Source organism: Elephantulus edwardii, unplaced genomic scaffold (genome assembly GCF_000299155.1).
Source record: "Elephantulus edwardii isolate Elephantulus edwardi_28Jun2011 unplaced genomic scaffold, EleEdw1.0 scaffold00037, whole genome shotgun sequence".
Taxonomy (NCBI): Eukaryota; Metazoa; Chordata; class Mammalia; order Macroscelidea; family Macroscelididae; genus Elephantulus; species Elephantulus edwardii.
The window spans coordinates 5,466,222-5,485,702 of NW_006399787.1; the positions used below are offsets into that span (position 1 = coordinate 5,466,222).

General features: G+C 41.9%; 1 protein-coding gene across 3 annotated transcripts in view; it reads right to left on the minus strand.

Annotated features, from left to right (window-relative positions):
* Positions 1 to 19,481, minus strand: part of NRXN3 (neurexin 3) — a 2,203,380-nt gene that overhangs the window by 1,720,314 nt on the left and 463,585 nt on the right. The gene's annotated exons all lie outside the window — the stretch shown is intronic.

Consider the following 19,481-nt stretch of genomic DNA (forward strand, 5'->3'; position numbering starts at 1 on the left):
TCCTTTTCACTGCAATCATCTAAATTTTGACTTCTAACTCCAAATTGGGAGCTCTGGTGGCCTAGTGGCAGGAAGCTGTGCTGCAATCCTGAAGGCACTTGGTTCAAGGCCATCAGCTGCTCTGCAGGGGAAGGATGAACAGTCTCCTCCTGTGTGATTAACTGCCTCTGAAAATCTGCCAGAGGGTCAGCTAGGAGTCAGTTCTGACTCAGTGGTGTATAACAACAATTCTAAATTACAAAAATAACTAGAAACAATTTGGTTATTGAATCCTTCCAAGGTACCAAACATAAAAATATTTATTTACTACCTAACGTATATTTTCTCATTGAATTTTTGCAGTGATTCTTTGAGTTATATACTATTAAAACTTTTTTTTAAAGATCATAAAATGGGGATAGAACGACAGCAACATGTCAAAGGACAATTACTAAAGACCCCAATAGAAATCAAACTCAGGTCTATAAGACCCCCAAACTCAATCTTCCTACAAAATGAAGAATACCCCAGAGACTAGTTGTATGTATAATATTCTATTAGTTTATTTTCTTAGCCCTAACTTAAAAGTAGTATGACTACCTTTTCCAGGGTCTGATTTACTGCATCATTCACATAATCAATAAATTTGGCCTGTTTTTGTTATTGATTGCCGCTGAGTCGAGCGGGACACATAGAGACCCTAGGAACAAAATATCTGAAGTTTTTCTAAAACTTGGCTTAGTGCTAAGGAATTGTGCTGGTTAACCCAAAGGCACACTGTTCAAATCCACCAGCTGCTCCACGGAACAGAGATGGGAAATCTTCTCCCGTGTATTTAGCTGCCTCTGAAAATCTACTGGAGGGTCTGAGAATCCACGGGAGGGTCAGCCATGGCTTGGTTCTGACTAAACTGTACATAACAGCAACAACAAATTTAGTAAGAATTCTGAGTTTCTTTTCACATGTGCCAGCTCGCCTCTTGTCATTGGGGTTCTCTCTTAACTTCTCTATCCTCCTGTCCTCGATTAGCCTCCACCCCCCAAATTGTACCAAAAGTGATCCATTCACATACAAATAGGATCCTATCTTTCTCCTCTAAGGCAATTAGATTATCCTGTCATCTGATTCAGGATGAATCCCTTCTCCTAGTGGTGGTGCTCAAAGCCCTTTCCTCCAGGATCTTGCTCATGCTGCTGCCTGTGGTCTCATGCTCATTCATTTCCTCTGAAGATTCCTTAGGGCCTGCATTACTGACTTCCTGTAGTTTTCTAAGGATTGCAGGTAGCTACATGCTTCTATATGCTGAGCTCTCATTTTAGATAGCCACTGCCCTTACACTCTACTCACCCTTCACAACACAATTCCTCCAGACAGCCCACCCTTGTGATTTCCACATCTAAGTCAGTTACTCCTTTCGGAGACTCCTCTGTCCCTGAGAACGTCATACTAACTGTGGCACCCCACTCCAATCTTCTTTAAGGGCAGGAACCCCAGATCACTCAGCTCGGTATCCTGACACCTGGCAAGTTGCCTTCAAATGCTAATTGAATGAGATACTCATCTAAGTTGACAAAGAAAGAAAACTGATTCAAAATCTGTAGAGACTTCCCATTCTGACATTAAAACAACTGGTCAATTGACAGTGTTGTCACTAAGGGCTTCCTTGTCCATGCTACCCCACACCAGATTTCTAAAAGGGCATTCAACTGTTGCCCACCATGCTTTAGCCAGTGAGAGTTTATTCATGAACACATACAGACATAAATATATGGAAATGGGTTAATTTATTTTAAAACTATAAAGAGAAATGTTTTCATACGCAGCGATACCTATGATATGTCATTTTTACAGAATGGCAATAGGTGACAAAAGTGGTAGCAGGTCTGTCTTTTGCGTGAAGGTACATGTTGTGTGTAAAGAACACAATGGATGGAAAGACTCTGAAGACTCCACCAATGGCTCTGAGGTAACTTCTGTGACACCACTGGACAGAAGTGGCATGTGTCTCAGAAAGGTACAAACATCCAGAAGCTTTTCTTCCAAAAGATATGGAGCTACAGGTCCTGTCTATACTCTTGAGGAATACGTTACTTGAAGAGAAACACTTTTCCCCCTAAGACGTGTTTTCTAAAACAGACACTGAATGGTGTTTGTCAACACAAATTAAGAAACTCATCCCAGAGTTGATTCTTTTTCTTTCTATAAAAAGAGGTAGCTTCATACAGGATTAGAGCATTAAATTAGTAGACTATTTAGGACTTGACTGGATGCATGAGAAACCTATACTTGGACCAAGAAGCAGTCATCAGAACAGAGCAACATTGCATGATTCAAAATCATGGCAAGGATACATCCTTTCTCTGTACCTTTTCAATATATATACATATGCAAAACAGATCATTCGGGAGGCTGGCCTTTATGAGGAGTAATGCAGCATCAGGATTAGAGGAAGACTCATCAACAATTTTTGTTAGTCAGATGACACAACCTTGCTTGCCTAAAGTAGGGAGTACCTGAAGCAAATGCTGCAAAAGGTCAAGGACTGTAGTCTTCAATACGAATTGAAGCACAACATTAAGAAAATAAAAGGAAATTATGCAACAATGAATGAATTTTTTTTAAGTGAACTAGGGGGTTAGGGAGGAAAATATGCAATAATGAATGAATGAAAATCCTATTATTCTGTAAACTTTTGTTAAAAATCACATTTTAAAAAAAAAAAGAAAGAAAAGAATGCAAAGATTCTCACCACTGGGCAATTTGGCAGCACCATGATAGATGGAGAAAAGTTTGAGAATGTTCGTAATTTCAGCTTGCTTGGCTCCACAATCAACACTCTTGGTTTCAACAATCAGGTAATCAAAAGATGAATTGCATTAGGAAAATTCACTGTCAGGGACCTCTCCAGAGGGCTAAAGAACAATATACATCTAGAGACTAAGGTGCACCTTGATCCAGGCTGTGGTCTTCATAATTCCTTGCTTTGCCTCAGAGAGCAGGACAATGATAAAAGATGACAGAAGAAGAATTGATGCCTTTGAATTGTGGTGCTAGAGAAGAGTCTTAAACATACCATGGACTGCCAAGAAAAGCAGGTTTGTCTTGGAGAGGGTGAAACCAGGCTGCTTCTTGCAGACAAGGACTTTGAATCTCTTCATAACATAATTTGGGGATGTATCCAAGGTGGACTTGTTCTTGGAGAACGACATCATGCTTGGAAGGGTGAAGGGATAGTGCAGGATAGGAAGTCCCTGGATAAGATGGATTGATTCAGTAACTGGCATAATGGGGATAAGTGTGCTGGAGACAGTGAGATTGGCTCAGGACAGGGCAGGGTTCAGAGGTATTGTGTATTGGGTTTCTTTGAATTCCTGGCAATTGAACCTCACATAACAACCACAACCATTAGTGGTACATTTTACATGCTTTTACTGTTTGCATACAATCATTAACATACATTGTCAATACATCTACATGTATTTTACACAATTCGTAGTACATTTTAATTCAAGAAATATTTATTGAGCACTTAGAACACTGTTAGTTTCCAAAAACAGATTTGCATAAAAATGCCCCTTCCCTTAAAAGCTCACAGCAAATTGTGAGAGACTTTGTTGTTGTTAAGTGCCATCTAGTCATCGGTGACTCATAGCGACCCTATGAATGAAAGATCTGAACGCTTGTTTAAATTTCACCCTTTCTCCAGGTTCACAGAGTTTCTGGAGACAAGCTATTTTGGAAGTGGATGCCTCTCCTGCTTCCAAGCTTGTTTTAATCAGGGAGTTCCACCAATCACTGTCCACCATGGGTAACCGTTGTCGCATATGACACATCAGTGTCACAGTGGTTAGCATCACAGTGACCACAAGTTACCTCTGTTACAGGAAGTGGACAGACCAGGGCTATACAACCCAGAAGAATGTTTGAACAAAAACGAGGAAAAACAAGCCTGAGGGCCGCGAATTAAAGTCACCCACCTTTGGCTTGGTAGCATCATTTTCTGTCCACTAGACCAACTGATCACCCTCTATGCTATCATTGTCGTTGTTAGTGATGATTTAAATGTAATTATGCCCTAAGAGGAAATAACAGATTGACACAAGTATTCTAAGTGCTCAACTCCTAACTGAAAGTAGATGTGAGAGGTCTTTGGTGTTCCCAGAGCACAGACGGAGCAGAGACATTTAGTAAGACTACAAAGAGAGCAAAGATAGGCAGGGAAGGTTTTCCTTGGTGGGAGGGCAAGGGGGCAAACAGCTGAGCCAAGCGTGGAAAAATGAACAGGGGATCATTAACGTAAGAACACAGAGAAGGGATCCTCGTGAAGACTAGCAGCGCCATCAAAGAAAATATAAATTAGGTTCCTAACTAAAACATTAGACAAGGCTACAGCCCTGGCATTTGACCACAAAAGAAGTATGGGGAGGGGGAAAAGAATTCAAGAGACATGCACTGAGAGAAGCTTGCTTTGTAGCACAAATTTATTTTTCAGATGTTAATGTATGAAGTTCGGGGGTGGGGGAGGTAGTTATTGCTGTAAGGATAAAACATATTCCTTTGATTTTCTTAGTTTAAAGAAATTCATCGTTTTCCCTCCCAGTCGTATGCTCATGCTCCTTTTTCTACTTGATCTTTTCCTCCCCTGCCTTTTCCATTCATTCACCTCCTCCTCCTCTTCGCATTTTCTTGATGCTTAAAATAGCCCCCCTCTATCTTTCTCCTGCCATTTGTCATTACACTCGTGGAAAAAAATTAAAAATATGTGGCTATACACACATACAGCCACATGAAGACTACATACATTGAATTACGTGGTGATTTTATTATTTTACAAATTCCAATTCCAGTATCCTTTACTTGAAAGCAGTACCAATATTTGAATGTAGACATTTTGTACACCAGAGAAAACAGAAACCTCCCCCAATTTGTTAAATATGGCTTACTATTACACCACTTAACATGTGTGAAGTGTGGCTCTTCTGTTTATTTTTTGTTTTGTGGTTGTTAAGCAATCCCAATGAACGTACATGATTAAATATAGTACATTTGGCTTATGTTTGTAAGGGATGTGAAATGAATAAGAGAGTTAATAGAAAAATATCCAAGGAGAGTACCTCCCTCCCTTCATTTGTCATGACCATGGGTGATAAAGCTCCTTGCCTGGGAGCATTTCTATATGACATTAAATTCCAAGATCTCACAGGGTCGGTTTTGATCCAAACTGAATGTCAAATTAGAGGCCAGAGACCTAATATATAATATTCGCTTGGATTTCTTTCCCCTCAGAATTTCTTTTAACATTGCGATGGCATCACTCAAACGGAATTTCTTTCTCCTGCCTTCCCAGGGCACAGTCATTTACTTCCAGCAGGTCCTGAGTGTTAGAGTTCAGCTTTTCCCTCTGAGCAGACTCTCCAAGGAAGTGTTTTAACTTATACAATCAGATGCCAAGATATTAATGACTCTCTGTTCTTAAAGAGAGGATTGTGACATCAAAGGTGACTTGCCTCATCAAAATACAACAGGCTTCCTCTCTGAGCCTGAGGGAAGATTATGACTTAAAACTCCAAAGACCAACAGTAACTCTTAGTCAACTTTGGGGGTGGGCGAGTGAAGAAGTTGTAGCAAGAAATCCAAAAGCATCTGCCTTGGACTATAACTTTTTTGAAATATGCTTTGAGGTGGGAGGGAGGCCTGAGGAAAATCTTTGAATGTGAATCCTCTAAATTCCAACCATGTATTTTCTAAATCTGTCCCTGGATATCCTTTGAGAGTTAGGACTCAAGGATTTTTCTCTGATCTGTCATAAAATCCATGTTGTAAAAATGTTACTGCAAACAGCGCTGACTTTGAACATGGATCTCTATTTTTATCATTTTAAATTGGACTCCAAATGGTCATTTCCACAAGCATAGGAGGCTGAATTGTCTAGAAGGGACATAGTTGCTTTTCATCCTCCCAAATGGAGCTTGAGTGCGGGTCTTAGGGTGAGTGGCTACCTCTCTGCCCAATCAGGGCTTAGCCTCTCTACACTCCAACCCTCCCTCTCCAAAGAAAAGCATCTCCAAGAGCAAGGTTGATAGGAAGTTCATTTTCTTTATTTGTAATCAGAATAAATTCAGAAACTTTAGAGGACTTTTATCCTAAAACATATTTAGTTTTAATTTGTTGTTGTTTGTTGTTAGGTGTCATTGAGTTTAGTACAACTCATAGTGACTCTATGAAAAAAAGATCTGAACCCTACTCTAGAACTCTCATCTTTTCTCTAATGTTCATAGCATTTCCAAAGGCCTGTTATTCAAGAAGTGGATGTTACTTCTGCTTCCAAGCCTGCCTTAATCTGGGAGTTCCACCAAATCCTGTCTACCATGGGTAACCATCATGGCATTTGACACACCAGTGGCACAGCATTCAGTATCACAGCAACCCCAAATTATATCCATACAGCAAACCAACAGACAAGTGCTGTACCACTGAGAACAATTTTCTTCCCCAGAACAATTAACACCAGGCCCTGACAGCTGCAGGCCCTCAGGCCAAATTAACTTTTAAATACAATGACTTACCCCACCCACCAGGTGTTGACTGACTTAAAGAAGAGGCTTCCAGCCCACCACTGATTATTAGCTAAATCCAGGAGACAATCAGCTGATATGCGACTGTAAATGAAATAAAACAGTAACAAAAATAACAAAAAACCGCAAAAAACCCACAAACAATGACCCAAACACTTTACACTTGACCTTCAACTAAACCAAGAGGATCTACCTGTCCTACACATGAGTCTCTGAACTGGAGACCTAGTCAGGGCCCAACTGACTTTTCAAATCTGTTGTTGGTGACAGTTCTGGAGCAACAATGTCAGTCTCAAGACTAAGGTGTGCCTAATTCAGGCCACAGTCTTCACAATTACTTGCTATGCATCAGAGAGCTGAAGAATGGCAAATGAAGACACCTTTGAGTGGTGCTGGAGAAGAGTCTTGGACATACCATGGACTACCAAGAAAACAAAAAGGTCTGTATTGGAGAGGGTAAAACCAAGTTTCTCCTTGAAGGCAAGGATTTTGAAGCTCCATCTCACATATTTTGGGCACATGGAGAAGAACATCATGCTTGGAAGGGTGGAGGAACAACTCAGGAAAGGAAGACCCAGGATAAGCTGGATTGACACAGTGACCGGGCCCATAGGGGTTGGTGTGTCATAGTCAGGGAGACTGGCTCAGGACAGGGCAAGCTTCACAGCTGCTGTACATATGGTCACTAAGAGTTTCAGGTGACTTGACAGCATATAACAAATGACAACAACAACAAATTTAACTCTTTCTCAAAGAGTAGCTAATATTCAGTTGTAGCTTTTGATAATAAGGATAATTTTGGAATAATTCTTGGGGTTTTTCTTTGGTAAAACTCATTGCTGTGGGGTTGGAACCATCTAATAGCTGAACTTCTGATGGATTTTCAGTGTCTCTAAATCACATGGGACAAGATTGTTCATCTCTCTCCTGTGGAGCACCTGGTGTATTCAAAATACTAGTCTTTGGGTTGGTAGCTCAAAGTCTTACTCACTAAACTATCACCAGAGCTCCCTAAAAGCATATTATAATCTCTGGATGTACAGAGAGATAATCCTGTGACTCCCCATACTCTCTATAATAAATCAACAGTACTTATGAGTGTACACACACATCAAAGACAGAAGAAAAGAGAGTAGGAAATCTGGGATTCAAGTCCTTCTTCTCATTCCAGGTATGATTGATATTGCCAACAATTTCTTTCCTACCATGCTGACTAGTATAAAAAGGGTGTTGTATTTTTGTTTTTTCCAACCATGACACTATACTAAATGTCATCAATGCTTGAGACTGGCCATTCAAAGTAAAAATAAATGCCAGCAGGCCAGGTCAAGCTTTGTCCTAGTAATACTGACTGGTATTAATCATAACCCACTTTCACATTGAGGTAAGTCATAAATAAGCATATGTGAGGCAACAGCAGTTATTATCATAATTACTAATTATGACTATTTAGAAGTCTCAAGATATAGAATTAGGTTTAACATGCCAAGTGATAAGAAAAAAAAATATTAATCCATCTTCTGTCCTCCACTGTCACCCACCACTAACTCTTCTCTCTTCCTGAATTATCTGTAAGGTCCTTTATACTTGCTCTGCTTCTTATGTAGCTCTGTTAAAGGGAATTCATTCCTCAAGAAGTTAAGAGAGTGGGCGGAAACTCCCAGCTACTGCCCACTGCCTAGATATGCATGGCTTGCAGGAGGTGTAAATGTAAAGATTGAGAAGCAAACAAACAAAAAGAAGCAAAACCTGATAGATAAAAGAAATAGAAGTCTTGGTGAATTATGTGTGCTGCAACTTGAACGTCCTAATAACAAACAAGGCATGCATGCACAGCCTATGAGGCAGTTCTATTGAAAACAAGAGGCAATGGAGAAAATCTTGCCTATTGGGGAAAATAAATGCAGAAAGTGGATTAAGGAAGTCATCATGCTACTCTTTCTCCAGCCAAGGTGACTCCTGCTACTGTAACATCAAAGATTATAGTTTATGAGACTTAATTTGCCTGATGTGATCTCTGGTCACCTGTGAAAGCCAACCAGCATCCAACTCCCTGCTGCTAATTCAGGAGTCATGAGAAATCAGAATGGAATTTGATTTGAGTCTCAAGCCCTACAAATGGGAGCTTTATGTCTAGACTAGCATCTACTCTTCCTGACACTGGATCGGTCTTACGGCTCTTCTAGAGATCCTCCAGTTGCCCTCAGTTCTCTACTGTCTCAACTGAAATTGCACTGACATGGAGTGAAATATCAGACATGAAGAGCCAAAACTAGTACCCTTTTCATTTCCCTCTATGTATCTGTCTTTCTACTTACAGGGGCCACCAGTCTGAGCTGCCCTTCATCAAGAAGGAAAGAAGTCAGTTGATGTGGGTTGAAAGTCGAGAAGAGTAGACACCGAGAACGATGAAATGCTGAGTCTGATTCCAAAGCCAAGGCAGAAGTCACCTGGGAGAACGAGGCTACCTCTGCTTCTGAAGGTAGATTCCCTTGGATTTTTTTTAAGCTAATCCCAACTTTCTATTTGGAAGATGCTCTATACTTGCATGTTTTTCAAAAAGGACAGTTTTCTGAAGGTCACAGCACCAGGAATGATTTCTGTAGAATTAATCACCAGGAGAGTCTGAAAGCTAGATGACAAAGATCTTGAGACTCCTTGTCAGTGATCAATGGTCACACAATTCAGCTGACTTCATTGTGACTGGTGCCAAACAGCACACCTTAGCTGTGTCCTGCCAAGAACGGAATCTCACTGTCGTCAAGTCACAACTGATTCATCACTGACCTTCCAATGGATTTCTGTACATGAGGCTGCAAATCACACAGGAGGAGATTACTCATCTTTCTCCTCTCCAGGGAGGCAAGGTCACTGGGTTAGCAGCTCGGCAAAGGGACCTCCAACGTTCTTAGAATTTTTCAACCTCCTGAAAGCCAGCTTCTGAGATACATAATCTTTCTCTCAGAGAATCTCAATGGTGGATGGAAGAATTTATCAGACTCTGCATGGAAGAGATACTAACTAGAAAACTTATTTGTATTTCTTTAAGGGGAGTTCTATTTCAAAGGAAGGAGTAGTCAGTCTTCAAGGATTTGTGCAGCTAATCCAAAGGCCAGGCTTCTCTGGTGGTTCAAATCCACCACTGGTACCTCAAGAGAAAGACAGACAACCTCCTATTTGACTTAAAGACTCAGAAACTCAATGGAAGTTCAGCTATGAGTTGGTGCTAATTCATCAGCAATGAGGTAAATTTTATTTTAATGCTATGTGGCACTTCAACCTCCATCATATCAAGTCTTTATAGTAAACAAAATGAACTTGATAGCACCTAACAACAGCCCACTGGTGAATGGTGAATGTAATCCCAATTGCAAAGAGCACTTGTTTTGTTATGATAATGAGCTAATATTCTGTGTTAATAGGTGTTAATAGATGACTTTGAGTGGATTACCATGCGCAGTGAGCCTCTGAACAACAGAGTGAAACCTTGCTCTATTCTGTGACATTCTCAAGATCTCTGCCATGCTCAAGGTCATTGTTGTAGTCACTGTGTTAATTCATGTCAATGAGGGGCCTCATCTCCTTCACCAATCTTCCGTATTTCCCAGCATGATGTGTTTTTCCAAGGAGTTGCTCCTCTTGACAACATGTCTAGAGTATGCAAGGCAAAGTTCCACCATCCTTGCCTCTAAGAAGCATCCTGGTTTGCGCTTCCAATACATATTAATGCTTTCGGCAGTCTATTATATATTCAAGACTCGCCTCCAACACCACAACTCAAAAGCAGAGATTTTTCTTCTGTCATCCTTATTCATTGCGCACATTTCAGATACATAGGAAACAATTGAAAATGTCACAGTTTACATCAGGTGCATCTTAGTCTTCAAACTGATATCCTAGCTCTCCAGGACCTGAGAGATTTCTCTAAGGCAATGCGTCTTTTGATAACTTGACTGTGTTGCTATGGATCAGTGTGGAATAGATCTTGAAAGAATCCCTTTTGAGTTCTAGTACAACAGGTTAAACACAGAAGAAAGGAAGCACAGATAGAGGGAGACAAAAATTTGTTTAAAAGTTTTATCTATATAAACATAGATATCTTTTTATTCAAAACGAACATAATTCAACTGTAGAACACAAGAGACGAATGTGAGAGGCCAGCTAGGGTTGATAAACCCTTTGGTAGGGCAATGCAGCTCTCAGAGAAGGTACATCTAAAAAGACATCTGAGAAGTTTAATTGACAAGGTCTCATGACAGAATAGACACAACAGTAGAGACAGAGACAAAACAAAGAAGGAGAGGTCTAGATAGTTCCTTAGTGATTGAGTGAAGGGGAATCGGCATTTCCTCTATTAATGTCTATGTTTCAAATAAAAAATACTAGAGAAATAACGTTGAGAAACAGAAAATTAATTGAGGCATATCTTTGTGTTCTTTGAGGCAGCTGTGGAACAGATAGGTAGAGCTGTCTAACAGGAAGTTGGAAAGCCAAATCAGAAACCCAGGAGAGTGATCAGAGCTGGTAACTTGGACATGAGGCTCGTCAGCAGTGAGGTGATAGTTTACTTGGCCCTGGAAGCAGATATGAGAAGAAAAGAATAAGGAAGCCAAGGATAGAAAATTCAGGAACACAGGTAGTTATAAACAAAGGAAGCAAAACTCTAAGGCAAATAAAGAAAGACAGTCAGATATCATGGAGGCCAAAGGAGAAGAAGGCAGATTCTAAGAGGATGTGGCTCTAAGGCTTCTTGACTCTGGAATCAAGGATGTGTTTGGAGGGCAGTATTCAACGGGGGTAGAAAACCCCAAAGGACAAGAAGCATGCGCTTCTGACTCTATTATAGTAAGTGTGAAAGGGAAGGTTATTATAAGGGAAATATAAATATCTGTAAGTTGGGCCTTTTACAGCACCAGCTGGTCCAAACCACCTGCTCTCCCAGAAGTCCCAGCCATTTCCCCCTCTTTGTGCTCCTGTTTAACCACCAGATTGGGAATGAGAAAGCTCAGCCAAGAGGAAGTGGGTCAAATACTAGAGTGGTTCTGCTAGTGGCCACCCAAGGCCAGTGTCAATCCAGGACAAAAGTGAGCAGTACGTGAACTTGTCTTCCAGGCCTTCTAGTACATCCCTCCTCCCTGTGAGGCATTCCCACTATCAGGAAATAGGATGATGAGTCAAGTGTGAGGTGATACCTCACCTCAAGGTACAGAACAATGGCAAAGGCACCCTGAGACAGATGTGCCCTCCCCTTTTTTTTAGGTGCAATTGAGTCGATAATCCTATGAGCAATGGATCTGAACCCTGTCTTATCCTGTGCCCTCTTCATCATTTCTGATAAACTTGAGTCCATTTCTACAGTCACTGTGTCAATCTATCTGGTTGGGGATCTTCGATCTTCCTCTCTTTCTCTGACCCTCCACCTTCCCATGAAGGTAGATGTCAAAAAAAGCAGGATATTCTTTTACAAAGTCTGACCCCTCCTAAAAACATGTGCCAAAGGTGTGAGATGAAGCTTCCTCACCCTGTCTGTCTACAGAGCACCCTGGTTGCAAGACAGACTAGAAGCAGGATTGGCACTTTGAAAACCTGGGACAGTAGAGGATAAGAAAAAAAGTACCAAATGCTATTTCTGTAATAAGACAGTTCAAAATTCCCATTTTCCAAAGGAAGATAGGAACATACCACAAATTTTAATAACGTGAACACCTCATAGTTTTGTCAGCGTGGGAGCCATTCCAAAGATCCGGATCCCACAGATCTGTAAAGAGAAGGCCACTCCCTGTCAAAGAATCTCTCTTTAATGTTAATGTTTTGTTATCTTCCATTTCCTCTTCACAAACTAAATTGTTAGGAGGATGAGGAGAAGGAGCAGAATCCTGTTGAATAAAAGGGTCCTGCTTGCCACAAAGGAGAAGAGACAACCTGAATTTACCCTTGTCCCTGCCTTGGCCATGAGTCTCACTGTATGTCTTCTGATCACATTATACTCCTCAGCTTCCCGATCAATCAGACTCCTTGTCTGTTACTAAGGTTAAGAGTACTGGGAATCCTAGGGGGAGCTCTTGGCTTGAACCCAAGATCAAGAGCACACACATGACCTGCAGTAACGCAGCCCTCTTCTTCCAACTAACATCTAGGGTTCCAGGAGTCTTGGAATAGTTCCCACCCAGACTCAGCTTCCAATTTTCTAGAAAAAAAACAAAACAAACCATCTAAAGCCCATACCGCAATCAGACCAGACAGCCTACAGAGGCCTAGTCCCAGAGAGGACAAATGATAACTGGACACCCTGCTCCTCTTCAGACAATCTATTGCTACCATGTTGGCTCTTTGTCACTACAACTCCATGTAACCCTCTCTTCAAAGCCAAATGTTAAAAAGCCTCATTCATATTAACCAACCCCCCTCAGGGAGTGTTAATTGGAAAACCACATAAGGATATCTGTGTTTGTTAGAAGCAGCATCTAACTGCGGTGGAAGTGACACAGCAGACGTGTGACTATGAAGGCAGATTCCAGGTGTCAGAGCTGCCCTGAATCCCACGCACCTGAGCTCAGAAGCCCCCAAGCACATCCGAGTTGTGCAGCTGCTGGGCACTGTGTGTGACTCGAAAACATGGATTGCTTGGTGCTGTAGATTTGAACCCTAGAAACAGAAGGCACAGCACACTTCTGCAGTCAGGAATTGTGCTGTACAGAGTCTCTAAACCCCCCTGATGCTCTGAGTTCCAGGACCCAGCTCACCTCTCAGCTGCTCCACCAAATCAAAGGAATATGTGTGTGTGGGACTCGCTGTTCATGCTGCTCTAGTATGACCACTAGAGGGCAACAGAGCCACACGTACCTGGTGTGGAGCCACATGTTCACCTGAAAGGAGCAAATTGTACACAAATTCACTGCCATGTTCCTAAAATTGAAGGCTACGGTAATTATCCATGAAAATGAGGAATTCAGCATTTGATACTTTGTAAGGTTGTCCAGGCTTTGCTTTATCTTGTCAACTTGTCTATTCAAGTTGGCCCACAGCTGTGAGCCAGTGACCTTTTGAAGTCTTGTTATCCAGCTTCTAATTCTACTGGAGACTGCAGCAATAATCTCCTGTCCATGGCTCTCTGACGTGCTAGCAATCTGCCAAAAGAGATCAAACTCCACCTACTTCCTTCCTCTACATCCCCTTGAGTTCTGGCTTTCCTTCAAAGGACTCAGAGAGGTTGCAGGGGGGGGATATGGCACTGAAGTGGGAGGCTTCTCAGAAGAAAAGTTGTCCCCAGTTGATAATCTTATCGTTAGGAAGGCCCTTGGAGAGATCTAGTCCAATCCTTCAGCTTCAGGGTCAGAGGAATTAAGACCCAGTAAGTTCTGTTGATTTGTCTAAATTCACAGCTGCTTAATGGGAAGAGTCAGGTCTAGACCTGAGATGAGAGTTTAGAGGCCCCTGGTGTGTTCTTCCCTGCACCCCACAGACCTGGCACAGGCGTATTGTGAGATATAGATGGCAGTGGAAGTGGGAATTGAGGGGAAGGGGGGGAAAGAGTTGTTTAAGCAAGTCTTTGGCAATATCACTCATGCCTGAAGAGGAATAGCCAAGGATTTTGGGATCCCATTAGCTGTTCATTAATGTTAGGGAAAGGTTATGGTCAGCTCAATTTAGGGAAAAAACCCTACTTAGTCAAAACACGGTGGTATTAATTTAGAATGATGACTTGGGAGAGAGTGTCTTTCAGATATTTTTAATCATTTGATCATACTCTGGTGGTTGTTATGTGCCATTGAGTTGCCTGCAACTCCTAGCGACCCTGTGAACAATATCACTGAGCCCTGCCCTATCCTGCTCCAATCTCATCATCTCTGACAGACCTAATCCCATTGCTCCAGTCACTGAGTCAAACCATATCATCCTGGGTCTTTCTCTCCTGTGCTGTTAGGATAACTTTAAGACAACAGTATACTTTCTTCATGTTAAATTTTAAAAAGAAATCTTTTCTCTTGAATTTCAGAGACTGATGAAACATTTTGAGGGAGCTTTTATGCTGGAAGCTTATCTATATATTTCTAATCTGCCCACAAAATTGATTTCCCTCCCTCAAGCCTTCCTATAAGGTTAATCCTACATATGTTACAATATCTCAGATCACTTTACTCCTACAAAATCCCCTTTAGTGTAGGACTATTTTGTATCTTACAGTGCTCAATATTTTTATTCTTACAGTACTTTACAAGGAAACTTTGGTGGCCTAGTGGCAAGAAGCTCTTCTGCAATCTCAAAGTCACGTGGTTCAAATCCACCAGCTGCTCCACAGGAGAAAGATGGGCAATCTCCTTCCATGAGATCAACTGCTTTTGAAAACCTGGTTAGGGTCATCTATGGGTGGGTTCTGACTCAATGGTACACAACAACAACACGTTTCTAGATATTTTAGGGTAGGGGAAAATAAGTGAGATGATATCCATAAGATCTTCAGCCTGCTGATTTAGAATTCTGGGAATTTTCCCAGTATCCTTTGCACTACTTAATGTCAAACAGGCTTTTTTTTTTTTTTAATTGCTCCCTCCTTGCCATTTGAACTTCTGTAGCCATCGCTTGAATTACCTTCTTTTCATTTCCATTGCTTAATTATCCTGCCCAGGCTGTTTCTTCGGAGTCTTGTCAGAAGTGGGAGAAGGACAGCATTTTATTAATGAAGCTATTATAGTACCTTTAAAGGAATGAGGATGTAAGGAAGTCAGCCAGGACCACTTGTGTAACCAGATAGGAAGTCACATGTCTCCCCACCCTGTGGTGATTGTGTGATTGGTAGCCCCTTCACTGACCACATTCTCATGAGCAACTTTTTTTTTTTTTTTTGGCTGAGTACATTGTACTTTATTGATGGTACATGACAAGATGGGGGCCCTCCCGTTTCTCGGGGGATTTGATGGAAACTTGTGTCAAGGATATGAGATTCTCAGTGTGTGGGAGGATCAAGTTGGGACAAGGACTCCCCAGTAGCTGAGGGTCTCTCTCTCGCTTCTAGTGCTGTTGCTGGGGCTGGTGGTCCAAGGGGCTCTTATTCTTTGGAGGCCATGTGAACCATCAGGTTGACCTCCGGTTGCTATAGCCAAATTCATTGTCATACCAGAAAATGAGTTTGACAAAGTGGTCATTCAGGGCAATGCCAGCCCCAGCATCAAAGGTGGAAGAGTGGGTGTCACTATTAAAGTTATAGGAGACAACCTGGTCTTCAGTGTATCCCAGGATGCCCTTGAGGGGCCCTTCTGATACCTGCTTTAATAGTTTCTTGCTGTCATCATATTTGGCAGCTTTCTCCAGACGGCAGGTCAGATAAGTCCGCAATTGACACATTGGGGCTGGGTATATGGAAAGCCATGCCGGTAAGTTTCCCATTCAGTTCAGGGATGACCTTGCCCATGGCTTTGACAGCTCCAGTAGACGCAAGGATGATGTTCTGGGCAGCTCCATGGCCATCACGCTGCAGCTTTCCAGAGGGGTCATCCACAGTCTTCTGGGTAGAAGTGATGGCATGGACTGTGGTCATGAGTCCCTCTACAATGCCGATGTTGTCATGGATGACCTTGGCCAGGGAAGCCAAGCAGTTGGTGGTGCAGGAGGCATTGCTGACAATCTTGAGAGTTGTCATACTTTCATGGTTCACGCCCATCACAAACATGGGGGCATCAGCAGAAGGTACAGAGATGATTGAAGGCACCACCTTTCAAGTGAGCCCCAGCTTTCTCCAAGGCTGTGAAGACACCAGTGGACTCCACAACATACATACTCAGCACCAGCATCATCTCACTTGATGTTGGTGGGATCTCGTTCCTGGAAGATAGTGATGGCTTTCCCATTGATGACCAGCTTCCCATTCTCAGCCTTGACAGTGCCTTGAACTTGCCATGGATGGGATCATATTGGAACATGTAGACCATGTAGTTGAGCTCAATGAAGGGATCACTGATGGCGACAACATTCACTTTTCCAGAGTCAAAAGCAGCCCTGGTGACCGGACACCCAATGTGGCCAAATCCGTTTACTCCGAACTATACCATCGTGTCCCAGGGATACGGCTGAGGCTGCACGAGAGGAGAGGGCAGTCTGGATCGACGAGGAGCAGAGAGCCCATGAGCGACTTCTTAAAGTCCTCTGTTGCCATCCCTGTGACTCTTTATGACTATGATGCACAGAACTCTAATTGTTCCACACGTTGGTGCTGTCAGTGGCAGAGTAAGAATAGTTTCATTATACAGTGGTATAAGGATGTGTAATAACCCATCTATATAGGACTTCCATGAAAGCGCTCTCACATCTGTTATCTCAGGAATGCTTACAATAGACCTAAGAGAGAAGGGATGTTACCATTACCGTTTCATAGATGAAGGAGTACAGCCCAGAGTGTTAATGAATGTCTTCCCTAAGTCACTTAGTCCAATGCAGAACAGCACCAGGTCTCTGACTCCCTAGAGTATACACACCCTTGAGATTAAGATCCTCATTGCCTTTCATGGTCTGCCTATCATTTTACCACGTAAGAGGCTGAGAAAGAAGCACTAGCTCAATGGAATCTCTAATTTCCATTTTTACTTTAGCTCTGTATCTGGAAATACAGTGTGGCCGTAGCCCAAGGGCAGCAGTATTAATGAGAGAAGTTAACCGAGAACAGTTAATGCTATAATACTCCAACCTCATCTTTCTCAACCCCAGCACTGTTGATGGTTGGAGCCAGACAGAAATGAAAAGAAAGCAATGTCCCAGGATTTTTAACAGCCTCTGTAGCATTTACCCACTATATTCCACCCCCGGTGAATAGTAACCAAAAGTGTCTCCCCAAAGCCAAACCTATCGATAATTCAGTCCCAACTCATAGCATTACGTCATAGGATTTCTAAAGTTGTAAATCTTCTGGGGAGCAGACTGCCCATCTTTTTTCCATGATGATGCTGGTGGATTCAAACCACTTACCATTCAGTTAGCATCACAAAATGTAAAACACTACACCACAAACGACACAGGATAGGACAGAGCTCAGGTCTATTTTTCATAGGGTCGCTGTGGGTCATACCCAACTCAATGGCACCTAATAACAATAACAAATACCACAAAAGCTCCCGCAAACTGTCTTCAGATATTGCCAACTAGTCCCTGTGGTGAAAACCTATCTTAATACAATGCTTTATGTTATATTGCATTTCTTTCCTCCTCCTTTCTGGCCTTCTCTCTCCTCACAAGCCAAAAAAAAAAAAAAAAAAAAAAAAAAAGAAAATATGTACTGAACTACTCACCCTGAACCGAGTATGTTAAAAGTCTATCCCTTTTATGAGTTTGAAGATAAGTGATCTTGGGAGACTTATCTCTGAGCATTAGTTTTCTTATAAGGATTAAATAAGATGATGTATATCAAGGCTGAGCTCAGCGTCTGAGCCAAAGCAAGCATCTGATAATACATGCTGTAGCGCCACCACGTCAATTCCAACTCCTAGTGCCTCTCCGTAATGGTCTCCAGGCTGGAAATATTGATGTGAGCCTACTGTCAATCTTTCTCCTATGCAACAGCTGGTATATTCGAACCAACAACCTCTCATTTAGCAACCCAACATGTTGGTACATCGCACCAGAGATCCTTAATTATACAGTGCTATCACATCTTTTTGTAACCCAGAAAGATGGATTGACACAGTGGCTGTCGTAAGGATAAACTCAAATTCGTCGGGAATGGTGAAAATGGTCCAGGGTAGGGAGAAATTCAGATCTGTCATTCACAGGGTTCCTATGAGTCAGTCTATTTGATGACACCTAATCACAGCAATACAGTTAACAAGTAACACAGTCTTAGGGCTAATGAGAGAAGATGAAGGATGACCCTACTTCAAGGAGTGTTTGTGTCAACTAAGTGACAAATATGAACTCGTCACAGTTACTGTAATGTTTACCCTCAGTCAATCCCATGACCTGTAATAACGCTTAGGGAGCCCCAGTGACTTAGTCTGTTGGGGCCACTCTGCTCACCTAAAAGCTTTACCCCGCTGGTGGATCAAATCCCCCAGAAGCTCTGCAGGAGAAGAATGGGAACTCTCTCTACTCCAACAATGTACGACCTTCAAAAACCCACATAAGTCAACGATGAGTCATTTCAGACTTGATGACAAAGAGCTGTGTTGACCCTGAGGTTTAACGCTCTAATCACTTTCCATGGACTGGAAGGTTCTACAAGATCTGGATTCTGCCTCCTTTTATTCTCAGCACCTGCCACTTTCCCTTTTCTTCACTGATATTTTTTCTGTTCCTAGAGAATCGAGATCATTCTGACTCTGGGCCCTGCTCCTACAGTTCCCTCTGCCTGGAATTATTCTCTCTAGAAACTTCATGTTTGTATGATCTTGGCATCATGGGGGTCTCAGTTTTAAACATCTTTCCAGAAGTCATCCCTGATCATCAAACCAAAGTTACCTGAACCTCTACCCACTTTCAAGATCATTGATTTTTGTTGATGTTTTGTTCTGTTGAGTTGGAACTGACTCATAAGCTAACACTCCAGCAGGTTTTCAGAGGCTGTAAACCGCACCTGAGGAGATCACCCATCTTTCTCCCATTCTCCCATAGAGCAGCTAGTGAATTCAATCCATGTGCCTTCAAGTTAGCCAAAGTTGGTCACTAGAGTTCTCTTTTTTTTAAAAAAAAATATTCTTAAAAATTTTATACTGCTGTGCTTACCAAGTTTGTATACATTGTTTTTCAAACCAGATCTTTCCCATTTCTTTAACCCGTCCCTTACACACCATATTGTGCCACCATATGATTTCACCCCGTCCATCCTCACCCTTCTGCTCCCACTCCCCTGCCCTTGGTTCCTCATACCCATTTTACTACTTATCTTTTTATTCTACAATAATGGTCTTATACAGTATTTGTCCTTATGGGACTGAGTTAGTTCAC